Source organism: Pyrus communis, chromosome 8, assembly GCF_041283825.1.
Source record: "Pyrus communis isolate YQ-2024b chromosome 8, ASM4128382v1, whole genome shotgun sequence".
In the NCBI taxonomy this organism is placed as follows: domain Eukaryota; kingdom Viridiplantae; phylum Streptophyta; class Magnoliopsida; order Rosales; family Rosaceae; genus Pyrus; species Pyrus communis.
In genome coordinates this window covers 5,408,567-5,424,164 of record NC_142572.1, presented here as the reverse complement: position 1 = coordinate 5,424,164, position 15,598 = coordinate 5,408,567, and the positions used below count along the sequence as shown (strand labels likewise).

Sequence of the window (15,598 nt, the reverse complement as noted above, 5' to 3'; positions counted from 1 at the left end):
GCACGCTTTAAAAAGGCAGCTAGTATATCGAGGATTACGCATTTTATACAATCATGCATCTACGGTCAGATATTTACATGCAAATGGTTATAAGACAAATACGTACATTACCTTAGTCATAATTTCTGAAATTTTTATAAAGGGAACAAAAAGCAAATATCACATGTGTTTGTTTGTACAGTGAAAATGCTTTTGGTTTGTGGGGTTAAAAATTGGCACAGTTGAGGACAGATTTTCAAATGTAATTCATGCAAAGCTAAAAGACAGATAATGCTTTAAGATAAGATTTACTAGCCAGGAAGAATCACATTCACAACAGTAAAAAATGTCACACTTTTTATTTTTAAAGTTTTCACATGTTTTTTTAATTTTTTTAAATTTATTATTCAATTGAATGAATAAAATAGAAGTATGTGAAAAACTAAAAAGAGTATATGTTTATCATTTAAATAGATAAATAAAAATGAGTTTAGCCAAGTTGGATACATTAATGTATTCAATTATATGCATTCAAGTTCAAATCTTTTTCTTCGTAGTTTAAATAAATTTAACATAATTATATTATCGTGTTTGTCGACACAGAGTAAACGATAATATACATACCAAAATAAATAAATTCATAGTAAAGTTGGAGAAAATAAACAAATAAATAAGTGAGCCCTTATTTTTATTTTTTTTAAGTAAAAATAATTTACACTAAGCAGAGAAAGAATTCGTCTAAGTCACACAATAGACAACCTAATTTAATATCGAAGTCACCATCCACGAGATCCATGAGATTTGAACTTAACACCTTTCACTTACATGTGAAAAAAAAATATTACCAAAATGTAGTATTGAATAACAAGTGGGAGAAGGATTCTCTCCCTTCCTAATCTCTCTCCACTTCCCTCCCCTTCTATTTGAACGGTCACGGTTAAGCCATATTAACATCTTATATTGATTTTTTTATAAAGATAATAAAACAAAAAATAATATGTAAGAAAAAGAAAGAAAAGAAGATAAGAATAGAAAAGGAGAGAATCTTACTCTTAACACGTGAGCCCTTGTTGGATGAGGCAATGATACACTTTGGGTCAGAGAATCAGCGAAAAGGTAAATCCCCTGTCCTACAGAAATGGAGCAATATTTCTCTTCCTCAACATTTCACTACGCTGACGTGGCATCCGGCAATTGGTTTAACCATGCACATTACCACACTGGATTGGAAGCCCTGAAATAAATTATACCATAGAACTGGACTTTTTTAATGGATTTTTTCTTAAAAAATTATTGAAGGGCTGACGGGGAACACATGCAAATTTTCATAAGATAAAGGGAGAAAAGCAAAGGGAGTGAGGAGGAAAAGGGATCCGTTTCCGCCTAATCTATTTAGTTTGGGATCTGGATTATTGAAATTTGATATAACGCCAACAATTATTATCATTTTTAAAGAAGTCTTCTATTTGTAGCCGTTGAATCAAATTTCAACAGCTCGGTTCTCGGATTAGATGGATTAGGTGGAAAGGAATCCAGAGAGGATCAGTGGGACCCTGTTGCCGTGTTTATCTGTGTCGGTGGGACTGGAGTGGTGAGGTGGCGGGTGGAGGTGGATTGGCGAGATGCATGTGTGTCGCAGAGGATTGCAGCCTGGAGTCATAAGGGTGAGCAGGAGTTGTCCGGTAGTGGCGGTGGCGGTGGCGGTGGAGCGTAGACACGGGAGTTGAATAGGGTGGCTACTGGCTAGCCACGAGGCACGCTGTTAAAAACGAAGGCTGAGGTGAGGTGAGGCCAGAAAAACAAAAAACAGTAAATGGAAAGCTTCATTATTTCTGAGTCTGAGTGTGAGGGAGGGCGTGTTTCTCCTCCTTTTTTTGTCACGGATTGAGTTATTTACCTGCGTCATCATCCTACCCATAACGGACTAGGGTTTTTGGAGTTATTAGTGGGAGGCTATCCATTCCATTGTTAGGGCATATCACAAACCTCTTTAAGAAATTGTTATGGAAAGAGTCTTAAATCTCTTTAAGAATTTGTTACGGAGAGTCTCTTAGTCTAATCTTTTGGCTTATTAATTTGATTGTATGGTAGTAGGATTTAGTTTGTAATGTTTCTTTATTTTCAAAGAACAAAATTAAATAACTAAGATGTATTGACATGGCGAAATTCTAGTTTTTACTAAGGCAGTCGTGTAGTTTGGATCAGTAAATGGATAACAAGTTACATGACATGGGTATATCGGCAATTGGCGTCCCATGCTAATGAAACTACAACACATGTGGAAAAAAAAAAACAATTATACATGTATTTATTTATTGATACGAGACTTTACCAATATGTACTCATGCTATGTAAGTCATTTTTTTCGCAAATGAAAACGATTTTGGATTGAAACAGATTAATTCACTTTGGTTCATCATTTATACAAAGTTCTTTCCATAGTGCTTTGTTTTTTTGCTAAATGACTGAAACAATTGCTTATGGCATCTTCATCAACTCAATTTTATTTGTACATATATTTATCGAAAGGTAACACAGGTTGCTGATTGGTCAATGATCTTGGTATTTGCAATTTCTGCCCAAAGTCGAGATTTGTCTTTTTGTTCTACTTATCGATTTGGCTAATGTATATTATTGCGAGAGTTTTGGCTTAATTCTCCTCTGTGTGTGTGTGTGTATATTCCTTCTTGTTATTAATGAAATTTGTAAAGAGAGAATGAGTGGGTAATTTTCTTTCGGATAACGGGTTGTTACCTCACACGCGATCATAAACTGTTACCTAATCTTTTTCTATTTTTATCCAAAAAAATTAAAAATGGACATGTTGAAACATCTTTTGAGTTTTCTTTTGACACTCATTCTTGCAAAAAAAAATTATGAAACAAAATTATATCTAGCCTTTTGATTGCCATTCATTTAATTTTTTTTCCTTTTTTTGGTTTAAAATTTTTAACATTGAGAGCTTCTTTGATAAGAAAGTACAACTACACAAGTTTTGGGAGAGCCTCGCTAGACTTGCTGAAAGTGGTTTTGCTTCGAAAAACACTTGAAGTGTTTCATGTAAGAAGCATTAGTTGTGTGTTTCTTGTAAGTACTTTTCTAAGATTTACTTATATTTTTACCAAGGATTGGCTCTAAAAACACTTTCACCAAAAACATTTTTAATTATTTTAAAAACACTTTTAAACAAAATAGTATTATTACTTACCACTACTAATGTTACAAATAATTTAGTTTGTGTTAGAAAAAACATTATTACTTTATATGGTGTGATATTGACAATGTAGACTATGATAGCTTAGGGCCAAGTGGATGCGTCGTGTTTAAATTCCATTTGATGGAGTTAGGTTAGGTTCTCAACTTTTCATCTATTAAGTATCTCTTCAAAGTTACATCGAGGCATCAACATTATAACTTTGTCTTTTATGCTACTTTTAACGTTGTAGGTTGTAACGGTGTTAGATTTATAAGTTGGGAATCGTTCATATGATATGTGTATGGCATATAATTTGGGGATGCACTTGAAGTAGCGTAAGAGAAAGAGCAAAAAGGGATATATCCACTTCTAGTTCTAGGTCGATAGTCATGAAACTAAAAAAACATTGTGTAGTTGCTACTAGATATCTACATAGTTCGTTGTATTGATGTTATTAAATTCCAACAAGATACAACGAACTATGCACTAGTCACTATGAGTTCAGCTCGATCGGTATCATCAATTTGTACTTCTTTATTGTATTTATTTTTTGGTTGACAAATGCAACCAGCACCAGTCCATTCTCGAACCGTACATATCCATACATTTAGCATTATGGATTTCATGATTCAGTAATTATGATGCAATTGAAAAAAAAAAAAGATAAAAAAAAATTAAAAATCGAGAAAGTAGGACAATAATATAAGCTGGCCATTTCCCACCTTCCTCGATCCTCAATCCTCAATCCTCATCCTGAATTCCTCATGGCATGGCAGAAATATTGGGACCCTTGTCGTTCCATGCATGTAAAATTTTCAGAGCTGATGAGACTGAGAGCACCATATGCATGCTTGCCCTATATAATGCCTCCGTACCAAAATCTCAACAATTTCACCCTACAATGTGGTCACCATTGATGAGTAAACTTATACAAGGCTGCGGCCTGCCAAGGTGGGGTGGGTGGGTTGTTCTGTTGCCACTAAACTTGCTCATGAGTAGAGTTCTTACTATTATTTTTTGACAATTTTTTTTTATTGTCATGCTTTATTTATTGAATTTCTGATATGGTAAAGATTGGATACTACTTACATGAGAAAATTTTCTCTTTAAAAAAAGATTACCATTTGACTAAGAGTTAATCTCTTAGAGCACTTTCACCCTTCCTTCCTTTTCTCTTTGGAAAATGAAAGTTTTTGTCTTAATTTTTCTATAAACAATAAGAGGAGAAGTCAATATAGAAACTTTTCATCGGTTAGATAGATATTGACAAATTTTTAGAATCGGTCCATCAAGTCACAATGAATTAGTATTGATATTGTTCACAACTTTATTATATGTGCAATCCAATATGTATGGGATTTTACACAAAAATTCTCGATGAAATTAGTAGCAGTAGCATTCAATATAAATTGTGTATATGATTCGGTCAGGTTCCGATGTAGGAATTTTACATTCTTCAACACCCCTTCTCATATGGAACTAATCTTTAGTGGGGTGGGCTACACGTGAAACCAACTCCATATCGATCATAACCATTTTTAATATAATTTAGGTTTAAGGACTTGATTCGAGTTTGTAATTGAGATTCATATTTTAATTCGTGGTCTCAATTTGAGGCTCTATTTGAATTTTTTCAATTCATAGTCCCAATTTGAGTTTAATATGGCTCATATAGTATGGAAGGTGTTTCTTTTTTATTTTTTATACTGTGACCACACATGCTCTTCCTCCAAAACAAGAGGAATGGTTGGCTCCTCAAAAGATGAGGGAAATTCCTCTTCAAAACACTTCATGGTCAATTAAAGAATTTTTGTGTTTATTATAAAAAGCATGCATATTATAAATCATTATGTATTATATCATTTTAGCATAAAATTAATTAAACTAAGATTGTTTAGTCAATTAACTGTAGCAAATAAATAGTTCGTAATACTTTTATGAGTTCCAAATTTCCAACCAACTACTTTTATACAATTTGATGGTTAAAGGATTTCATATTTTCATTGATTTTTTACAGAAATAATCTTAACATAATAATATAATATTTAGAGTTCTGATCATAAGCAGAAGGTTCATAAATCGGCTGTTGAGAATTTCTCCTCATCTTTAAGGAGCCAATTGAACTCCCAAAACAATGCAATCAATAGAAGACATGTCACTCTACCACTGTTGATAATGAAAGAGACACATTGATTGTGTAATGCTAAAATGGGACAATAACCCTAACTTAACTACTTTCAAGACTAAACACACATTACACTAATGCATAATGAGAAATGCTAAGTAATAAATGCAAAATACAAAACTCCCATAAAAAACTGGAGCAAATAAATAGTCGGTTTGTAATACTTTTATAGATTCCAACTAACTACGTACTTTTATACAATTCGATGACTAAATAATCTAATATTTTTATTGATTTTAATCTTAAAATAGTAATTGTAATATTTAAAGGTTCCAATCACAAGCAGAAGGTTCTATAAATCGGTCACGAAGTGTTTTGAAGGGAATTCTTCCTCATCTTTAAGGATTGAAATTGAACTCCCAAAACAATGCAATCAATACAAGACATGTCACAGAAAAGAACACTCTACCACAACACTCATAATAAAAGAGATACATTGATTGTGTAATGCAAAAAATGAACAATAACACTAACTTAACTACTTTCAAGATTAAACACACAATAAAATAGTGTATAATTTTGCTAAGTAATAATGCATTTGAAATTCCAAAATCCCTCTCCTAGATGAATGATGTTCCTAAATGAAGTTCCATCTTTTCCTACCAAAACAATAAAAAATGAAAAAATAACAACCACAAGCGTAAATCTTGTAGACTTGTAAATGTTGAGGGTTATAATATAATAGCACTCACATACAGGTTTATGGTTAAGTACCAACCCTAAAAGTAGATCTAAATTATAGTGGATCTTGATCCCCTGTTTGACTCTAACGATTTTAATTAATTAATGTCATTTGAAAGAAGAATTATAATATACTTGGGAGGATGGCGCTTCAGATCTATGAACGTTTAGGTCAAAGCATTTCACGTGATGCGTATGTCTCGGTGTGTTTCCACCTTTGCAAATCATCAACCATTTGACTTAGTACTATGCACACACTGAAACAATAAAACAATTAATGACCATGGATAATTATCTCCTAGATTAGCATTAATCGAAAAAATAATCAGCTATAACAGGGCAATAAATTTTTCGGTGTGCTGAGAGCATTGACATGTACACCAAATATCATAATATAATTTATTGAAAACTTAAAAAAAAAAATATATATATATATATATATATATTTAACAAATTATATTATGACACGTTGTGTATGAGACTGTATTCTTAACTCATTGAAAAATCTCACTGTCAGGACCATCAAATAATTGCAGTAGGATTTAGTCAACTAATGAAAAACTCAACAGTCAAACATATATTAACATATATAATATCATAATACCAAGTTGTATATATATTTGTTTCCATTATATATTAAATTAATATAATTAGAGGAATGATTAATTAGTGAGGGCAAGTGCTCCTCGTACGTCGATGTCAAAGAGGTGAACGAAGAAGCTTAAAACGCGCTTTTGTGGAATTTGTGAGTGTTGTTTATTGTTAAATAAAAGATAATTATTGTGTTAGTGTATAATGTTAATTATTGATGTCGTCCACTGGGGAGGATTTTTCTGGGTCTTGTTATCTTATCAACCCATCTGTATAGCACTAGCATGTTAGCCACAGGATTTAGCTTATATATAACTCTGTATTTTATATAAGGACCTAATTAATACACTTGTCATGCTTGAGATTCACTCAAGAATTTGACATATTTGAATTGTAGCTTCTGTTCCAAGTTATGGGCTAGGGTTTTTGTTTTTTACTTGATTGGAACTTCTATGTGAGATGGTCTTTTGAGTTATGTGACACATATTGTTTATCGTTTTGTCTTATTTTATCTATCAAGTATTAACAAGCGTGTCAATTTTGTTTATATAAATAACATGTTAGGAAAACAAAAATGTGATTGACTATAGTTTAACCACCGGGATATCACATTCTGACCTTGGTGGCCTCACATCAGAAATCACCTCATCTCATTTTACTCTACATGACTTTGAACCCTAACTTGTCTTTCACATGTTTCAATACAAAACCCAACACCATCGCCTCATCTCACTCCGACTTTCATACTTTGATGAATACTCCCATGACCCTACTTCTGATAACTCCACTCCCATCACCCCAATGCAAACTTATGGAAAACTGGTCTTTATCATGCCTGATTAGATCATGTCGACTATGATGTTTTTGGGAGAAATATTCGGTTGTTAGAGCATCTCTAGTCGGAATGTATACGCAAATGGGGATTTATATATATCATATATACATTTCTGGTTTACATATACTAACAATTATATTGACGGTTAGATGCATATATTGTAGCCAACCCTATAAATAGAGAACTATAAACGTAATTTTTACAAATAAAATTCAATTTTTTTTTTTTTTAATCAGAGATCGATATAACCCCTGCCCTATATAAATCAAACTAAAACCCAGTTAAGTTTCGAATGTTTCACTTTGAAAACCACAGAAATCGCACAAAACTAATGACACATAGCTATTAAAAATGCCAATCATGCATGGCATTATGGGATGTCGGCTGGATTAAGATAAACGTGCACGTTCAAGACCCCGCAGTGCATGTGATGTCTTTAAATAAGGGCACTTTGATTTTCTATCTTGGTGATTTGGCTGAAGACATAACCCCCATGCACTGCTTAAATTTGGTTATGCATAATTCAAGTAGCATGTTAGCAGGTGACCTCTCCACATCACTTCTTGCCTGCTTCATATGTTAGCTATGTAGGTTCATTTCCCTTGATATAGTTCCATCATCTATGAAAACAAAAGCCCTGCAGTGACAAATTACTCTATTTAAGATACAACCACTTTTTAATGGGTAAATTGAGAGGTTAGAGACTTAGAGTTATGTTGTCAGACAAATGCTTATATTCAATACAGTAAATTTATACTTCCATCCTGCCTAATATTGATCTAATCAATAGTATTCGTCTAAATATTTATAAACTGTTGGAGTTTGAGACCCTCTTGTCCCACATTGGTCAACAGTATTTTTTCACTAGCCTTTATATAGGCTTATTCCTTTTTCTTATTAATTAGAACTTGGACCATTTGAAAATGGATTGAAGGCTTGAGTCTTATGGTTGTGTGGATTAGACTTGATGATTATACTATAAGATTAATATTAATTAATCAAGACAAGGGTTGGGGCACTTGGGGCCAAGGAATTAAAATTAATCCAGTGCAGGTTGTAGAATTAGGTAGTTGTATCCTAGTCGAGCAGACGTTGTAGAACCACAAGCACACGAGTGAGACGGAAATACTGTTTGAAGGACATAGCGTTTGCGCTAGCCTCTACCTTCAATTCATTCAAGTTAATATCATATTAATTTTTGTAATTATTGTGTTATTGCATTCTGTATTGCAAGTATTTGTGAATAATAAAGTATAAGTATTTTAGTTTTGTACATCTGTTATTTTATTGTTTCTAAATTGTTGTCCAACATAAACCCCTTAGGTTGAATCAAATTTCAATTGGGTCATCAATTATTTTTCAAGATTTATGTGGAGTTGAAAGCAGCATGAGTACTTTACATTTAGTTTTGTATCCTAATGTTTGTTCAATTTTGACATGGAAGAACTCATGCTTCTTTGCTGGGTATCTGAGATTTAGGGAAACTTGGGAGAGAGAAGGAAAGAGAGCGGCATTAAGACCAAGGGAAAAAGGAAGAAAGAGGCAACACCCGTTTTTTCTTGGAATAAGTTAAAAAAAAAAATTAAACACAATCTTTAGCTACACAATGCGTCAACTTTGCATGAACGGGCACGATGATGTGGTTAAGAGGATCCAGATAAAAAGATTCAAAGAGGATCTGGATCGGTTTTAAAACATTACGGGTGTTTTGAGAAAATAACTGTTTTCTTTAAGAAATTGAGTAAATTGTAGCAATAGTTCCTCAACTTTAATCAAATTGGAGCAATGGTCCTTCAACTAAAAATCTATTACTATTGGTCCCTCAACTCATCAAAATGTGTAGCTATGGTCATTTTCTCATCAAAATTTTGTCAAAATGAGTTATGTTGCAAGGGCAATTACTACAATTGGGTTAAGGTCGAGGAACCATTTATCCAATTTGGTTAAAGTTGAGGGACCATTTCTCTAATTGGATTAAAGTTGAGGGACCATTGGTAATGGATTTTTAGTTGAGGGAATTGAGTTAAAGTTGAGAGACCAATGTTACAAATTTCTCTAAGAAATTACTAATCTTTTATGGTAAATTTATATATGGGTACAAGACTCTTTTCATTTTAAATTCAATTAATGATATCCGCATACAAAACTTGAATGTACAAACAACCACTTAATTTAATTAGTGCAAGAAGCTATGAAAGATAAAAATAGTAAAGCCAGGTGGAACTTATAATTAACTTTGGCAGAACACTTTCACGACTCACCGACAGAAAAGAAAAAAGGTTAAAAAGAAAGAAAGATGCAGTATAGAGTTGAGTAATAGATAAAACTAAAATGAGATTTTTTCCTTGATGTACAATAGAAAACATTCTCATCACTGAAAACTGCCCAAGTGAAAAGAGAGAGTGCATCTTTGCTCACCCTTCTTATGTCGACGCTCATTTTTTTTAATTTTTTTTTATGGTTAGATTAATTTGGTTTAATTGAGTTAAGACTTAAATTATGAAATTTAAACGAATATAATGACAATTAATTTTTTTTTCCGGGGGGGGGGGGGGGGGAGAGGGGGAGCAGGATTGTGAGGGTTGAGCATCACCCTTGCTTTAGTAGAGAGTGAGCAAAAATGCATTAAAAGAAAAGGTATATGATCAATATATCCTTCTATGTTTTTTTTTTTTTTTTTTTTTTTTTTTTTGACAAGATGGATAGTCTTTCATTAACAAGAACAACCAATTACAAGAGATTCCAGATGTGTATATATTTTCCAGTGATCAAGTTATTGATATTAAGATAATTCACACAAATGCAAATAATTTTGGCAAGAAATACATAACAACTCAGTAAATGTCAATTACAAACCTGAAGTGCAGTTTCTACGAAGAAAAATGATTTTGGTATACTCTTTTTATTTCGCATACTTTTATTTTGTTTTAACTATTAAATTGAACAAATTAAAATATAAAAAAAAAACCCAACTATTAAAATTCCGCAGAAACTAAAAAAGAAAACTATGCAGAAATCATGCCACTACATACACAACCAGGAATTATAGCTCAGTATAATCTCTTGGTTAGTGACCACTGACCACACCGCAGGTTCCACCGTATTGTGTGCATACAATCGAATTGACAGTCAAATCAAACCAAGACCCATGGGCAAAAGGACACTAGATTAAACATCACAATAGACGAAACCTTTGCCACCATATAGTTTTAAGCCAAGCCATGCCAAATTCACAATACCATTTTCATTGATCGTCATAGAAAAAACCTATTGACTTAAAAAGATCTAACTGAGACCTGGTTTGGTACTGAGGTGATTCTGAAAAAACTAGTATAAAAAAAAGTTGGAAGCTGTTTTTGTGTTTGGTAAACATTCAGCTTCAGCTTTTTTCACAGTTTTGGGTAAAAAAAAAAGCCAAAAATAAGAAGTTGCAAAACCCAGCTTTGAAAAACCGACTTTTTTTCACATCTGTTTTACATAAAAGTTTACCAAACACTATAATACTACCTTTTTTTTTTTTTTTTTTTCAAAAACACTTTTACAAAAAAGTTTACCAAACACTCTGCTGCTTTATTTCACAACTGCTTATTCTCACAGCACATCAGAAATAGCTTTTTTTCAAAACACAGCAATACCAAACCAGCCCTGAGTAGAAAATGATACAATGCAATTTGAACATGTTTTTCATACTAAAGATGATCCATTTCTGTTTTATGCCAAGAAGTTATTGCATATATTGCGTGACATTTTGTTGTGATGCATGAGATATACCTAAGTTATAATACTGGTACAAGTACTAAATTCTATATATATATATATATATGTATGTATGTATGTATGTATGTATGTATGTATGTATGTGTATACCCCCATATAAACTTTATAAACCTAGCACATGGTTCACCATCAACATCATAGATATTGTTCAACTTAATCACCTATTACTAGGTGTTGAGTGTTGAGTGTTGAGTTTTATGACAAAAGACATCTGTAATACCATGAATAAAAACTTTCAATATATTAATTGTATATTATTTTATCATATGCCAATGTGTAATTTTATTTCCCAACATATACACGTTATTATACGAGTAAATATGATACGCGCACCATATTAAGTGATGCCATGCGATGCATGAGATGATGTTTTTGTATTTTATTTTATTTTATACCAACTCCACCTATTTATTTGCACGTAAACAAATTACCCAGGAGACGATTTGGTTCGAGGATCTCCCAGGCATCATGGTAGATTTGCTACATGGAGGAGAGGTATGAACCTATGGCGACAAAAAATTATCTACTGTATTCTTCTATAATAACGTACTCTTTTTTTCTTGGATGTGGGTTGAAAGCCCAGACATAGTTGAGTCCAATATCCACCATCTTCCATGTATTTTCGTTATCTGAATAAATATCGTACGTTTTTTTTAAAAGAATAAAAAATAAACTACCATAAAAAAAAAAAAAAAAAAAGCAATAATCAACCTTTATTCCTTTTCCTGTTGAAAATTGAAATTGCTCCCGGAAAGCCGGACCGGCCGGCCACAAGTTCATTGATTTGGTACTCTACGTACTAGACTACTAGTGTACGTGACTTATCAATCACGTTACTCCTTTCATAGTGTTTATTTACTATCTGCCTAGTACTTTTTTGACGTGCTTTAACTTGACATTGAAATTCAAAATTTGAACCAAATATGAAGCTGCGTGGCCAGAACAAGGATATCAGAATAACTTCCCAATCTTTTCTGCATTAACTGCATAACCAGATTTCAGGCTTTGAGCTCACAAATGTCAATAATCTCTCGTGCATGCATGGCTCCCACTTCCGTGTTCGCACAAGGAGGATCAAATGGCATTGATGAAACTATCTACGTACTGCATTATTTATTTGCCCAAACAATAAGAATTTTATTCATTTGAATCTAGTTTTGATGTTTTGGTCTAAGCCATTAAAAGTTCACTTCCGTTTTATGCTAGGGCAATTTAGAAGACAATTACTAGAAAAAGGGCAACAGTCATAGAGCAAACGTGGCTGTTGGGCTCTGGTACTTATTGCTTAAAGTGTGATAAAGAATCAAAACATGTGACAAAAAATCAAAAGTTGTCATTCTTTAGACTGTTTATGGCGCTTTTAGAAATAGAGAGGCCAGTAACAACCACACTTGCTCTATTGCTGCTGCTGTTGTTGTTGTCCATTTTTCTTGTATTGTACAATACCATTAACATTATGGTGGTTTTGTAATAAACATAAGATAGTCATGAGTGTAGCTAAAGTAGAAAATCTTTTTATATGCCAATAAATGTTTATATATATATATATATATATAATATTACTGTATCTCATAACTAAATCAAATCAAAGATGTTTAATCTTTTGCACTCGAGATCTTGAGTTCAAATTCTTCATTTCCCAATATTGCTTGCATCAAAAGAAAAAAAAAAAGTCTGAGGCGTGAACCCAAAAGAGATTAATATATAAAATCAATACTAGATCCATTACTGACAGCCTGAAAAAAGAAAGTAGCAATAGGAGCAACGACATTTCAAATCATTTGTAGGAATCAAAAGATATTTTTGAAAAAAATAATTAAAAAGGTTCGTGCATGCATGTTAAATATGATTCGTTATTCGTTTTCTTAACCCCACTTTAGCCATTTGATTGCCCCCACTCTTTTAATTTTAGTTGTAGGTCCATATATCATGCACACAGCTTCTGATCTCCAAAGTTGTCCTGGCTAATTGCTTAAGATGGACTCATATACTAATTTTAGAATTCCTTACTCTTCTAAAATTTTCTTAAACGAAATAAAGATCAAATTGCAGATATGGTGCCTTTATTGTGGGAGTTGATGAAACCTTGTAGGAAAAAAAGCTTGTAACCTCAAGTCCAAGCGGTAAATGCGTTCAAATATGAGCTACAAACTTCTTGCAACGTACTTATGTGTTTACTAAAAACATTTCACCACCAGTTTTGCCTTTCACAATTTATAACCGAGATCGCTCCCAATCTCATTTATTTGTTAATACCAGGTAGTAAAATTGCTAATGGTATCAAATTTTGGACTTATTTTAATTAAAACAATCCAATCACATCCCTTTGCCAAAATAAGTTGTTTGATAGTTGGAGATTGATGGATCTAATAAATTGTTTAACAGAATAATAATATCATCAATTTGGTGGAGAAGGACAGGCAGCCAGAATTATGGATTAAGGACCACTTCCACTGTTTAATGATATGAAATTATGAATGATCCACCTCTGATACTGGATGCAATAATGCTCTACTAACTTCCAAAATTGACTGCCTCTATGGGGTTTAATTTCAGGTGCAAACAAGTAAAAATATTAGGTTTTAAGGCACTTATAAAAAATATTAGGTTTTAGGAAAAGCCAAAAAGTTGATTTATAAAAAAGTATTACGGTGTATTACGATCTAGAAGTATTTATCTTCACTTGTAAGTGAGAGGTTCCAAAATTGACTGCCTTTGTGGGGTTTAATTTCGGGTGCAAACAAGTAAAAATATTAGGTTTTAAGTCACTTACAAAAAAAATATTAGGTTTTAGGAAAAGCCAAAAAGTTGATTTATAAAAAAGTGTTGGGGTGAGAGAGGCTCGAACTCTCGACCTCAGGATCACTCAGAAGCTATGAGACCTACGCGCTAGCCAACTGCGCCACCACCCCAATTGTTAAGCACTAGCCCAAACAATTTTGTTAATGGACGTACCAAGATTACGGGCTACAAGCCATCGGCCCAATTTGTTTAAAAGATGGTCTTGACTCTTGAGTCCATAAGGTTAGTGTATGGGCCTTCTCCCTGTTCTCCTTCAAAATTTCTCACTATTTCACTCATGGTTCATATGTTAGGGATCTCCTATCGAAGAACTTGTATGACACTTGTACACCATTACAATGGCTTCTCGTGCCATTAACAAAAGGACACATGGAGAGAAACTAACACATGTCCTTATATTATTGACATGTGACGCTACCATAACTGTGTACTCGTGCCATATAAGTCATTCTCCTTTTGTTGACGAATTTTAGAGAGATTGGTAAGACACCCTTTATATGAGAATTTAATGATTCCAACCGTCTGTCTCCTCTTAGTTGTGCGACAAATACTTAACATAGTTGCTTGTCTAGGCTTGGTCATGTTGTAAGCCTTGTGACAATCAATCGCACGTTAAGCCTATGACCTATGCTTATGAATGTATCTCATTGTTTGTCGCTTGTCAGCTTGATGTTGGTGATCAGGCTACCTCTTTGGGCCTCCTTTATGGTACTAATTCCTCGTATTTGTTAGAGCTTCGGCCTAAGTTAATTGAGCTCATTCAGTCGACTTTGATGAAATTTAGTATCACCAATGAACTATACATCAACAAGAATGAGAGACCAAAGCATGCCAACAGTGTTCATCTTGAGCCAGAATCGAACTCTCCGCAATATTATTATTTTTTTAGTTCTGAGCCAGGATCGAAAAAAATAAAAATACTAGTGCACAATTTGGTACTGAAAGTATAATTTTGAAGAACCAAATTTACTAATTCTGTTTAGGGAGGCTTTAGTCAAATGAGCTTTGATGGATTGTTGTCATCTAAAATCACGTGGGCCAAATTTGGCAGAGGTCCAAATTTGAAAACGAAAGGGAAAGGCCAGTGAACCATGAACCAAAAGGGCGACCTAGTTGAGAATCAAGATCGTCGAGTGGAAGAATCCTAACGTGGAACCGCCACGAGAAGTTCCATGCAATTCGTAGCAGTAACATGGTTGTTATTCCCATCGATCTATATCTCATAAGTTCCCAGGAGTCCTCTAGCTTACATTTATTGTTTGCAGAAACCTTCTAAACACTTCACCAAATTATACGATGATTACTAGGTACGTGGAAAAAATTCACCTTGATAAAGTGTCAATAGGTGCAGTATTTATATCCAATGAACTAAATTAACATTTTATAAAGTTTCAAAACCTCATGAAGCAAGAATTTGAAATTGTAAACTGAATTGTCATTATTGGTGTCAAAACTTGGATGGAGTCTGGATTTGGTTCAACACGTACTTGTCCCGAGTGTTGATTTCGGTCTTGGCGCCACGGAATGATTTGAGAGAAAGAGAAAATAGGCG

At 33.3% G+C, this 15,598-nt stretch overlaps 1 non-coding gene across 1 annotated transcript; it reads right to left on the bottom strand.

Moving 5' to 3' along the window:
- Nucleotides 1-14,071: 14,071 nt before the first annotated feature.
- On the bottom strand, nt 14,072-14,156 carry TRNAM-CAU (transfer RNA methionine (anticodon CAU)). Its single transcript is given in 2 exon segments — nt 14,072-14,107; nt 14,119-14,156. It is a non-coding gene; the product is annotated as a tRNA-Met (tRNA).
- Nucleotides 14,157-15,598: the final 1,442 nt, after the last annotated feature.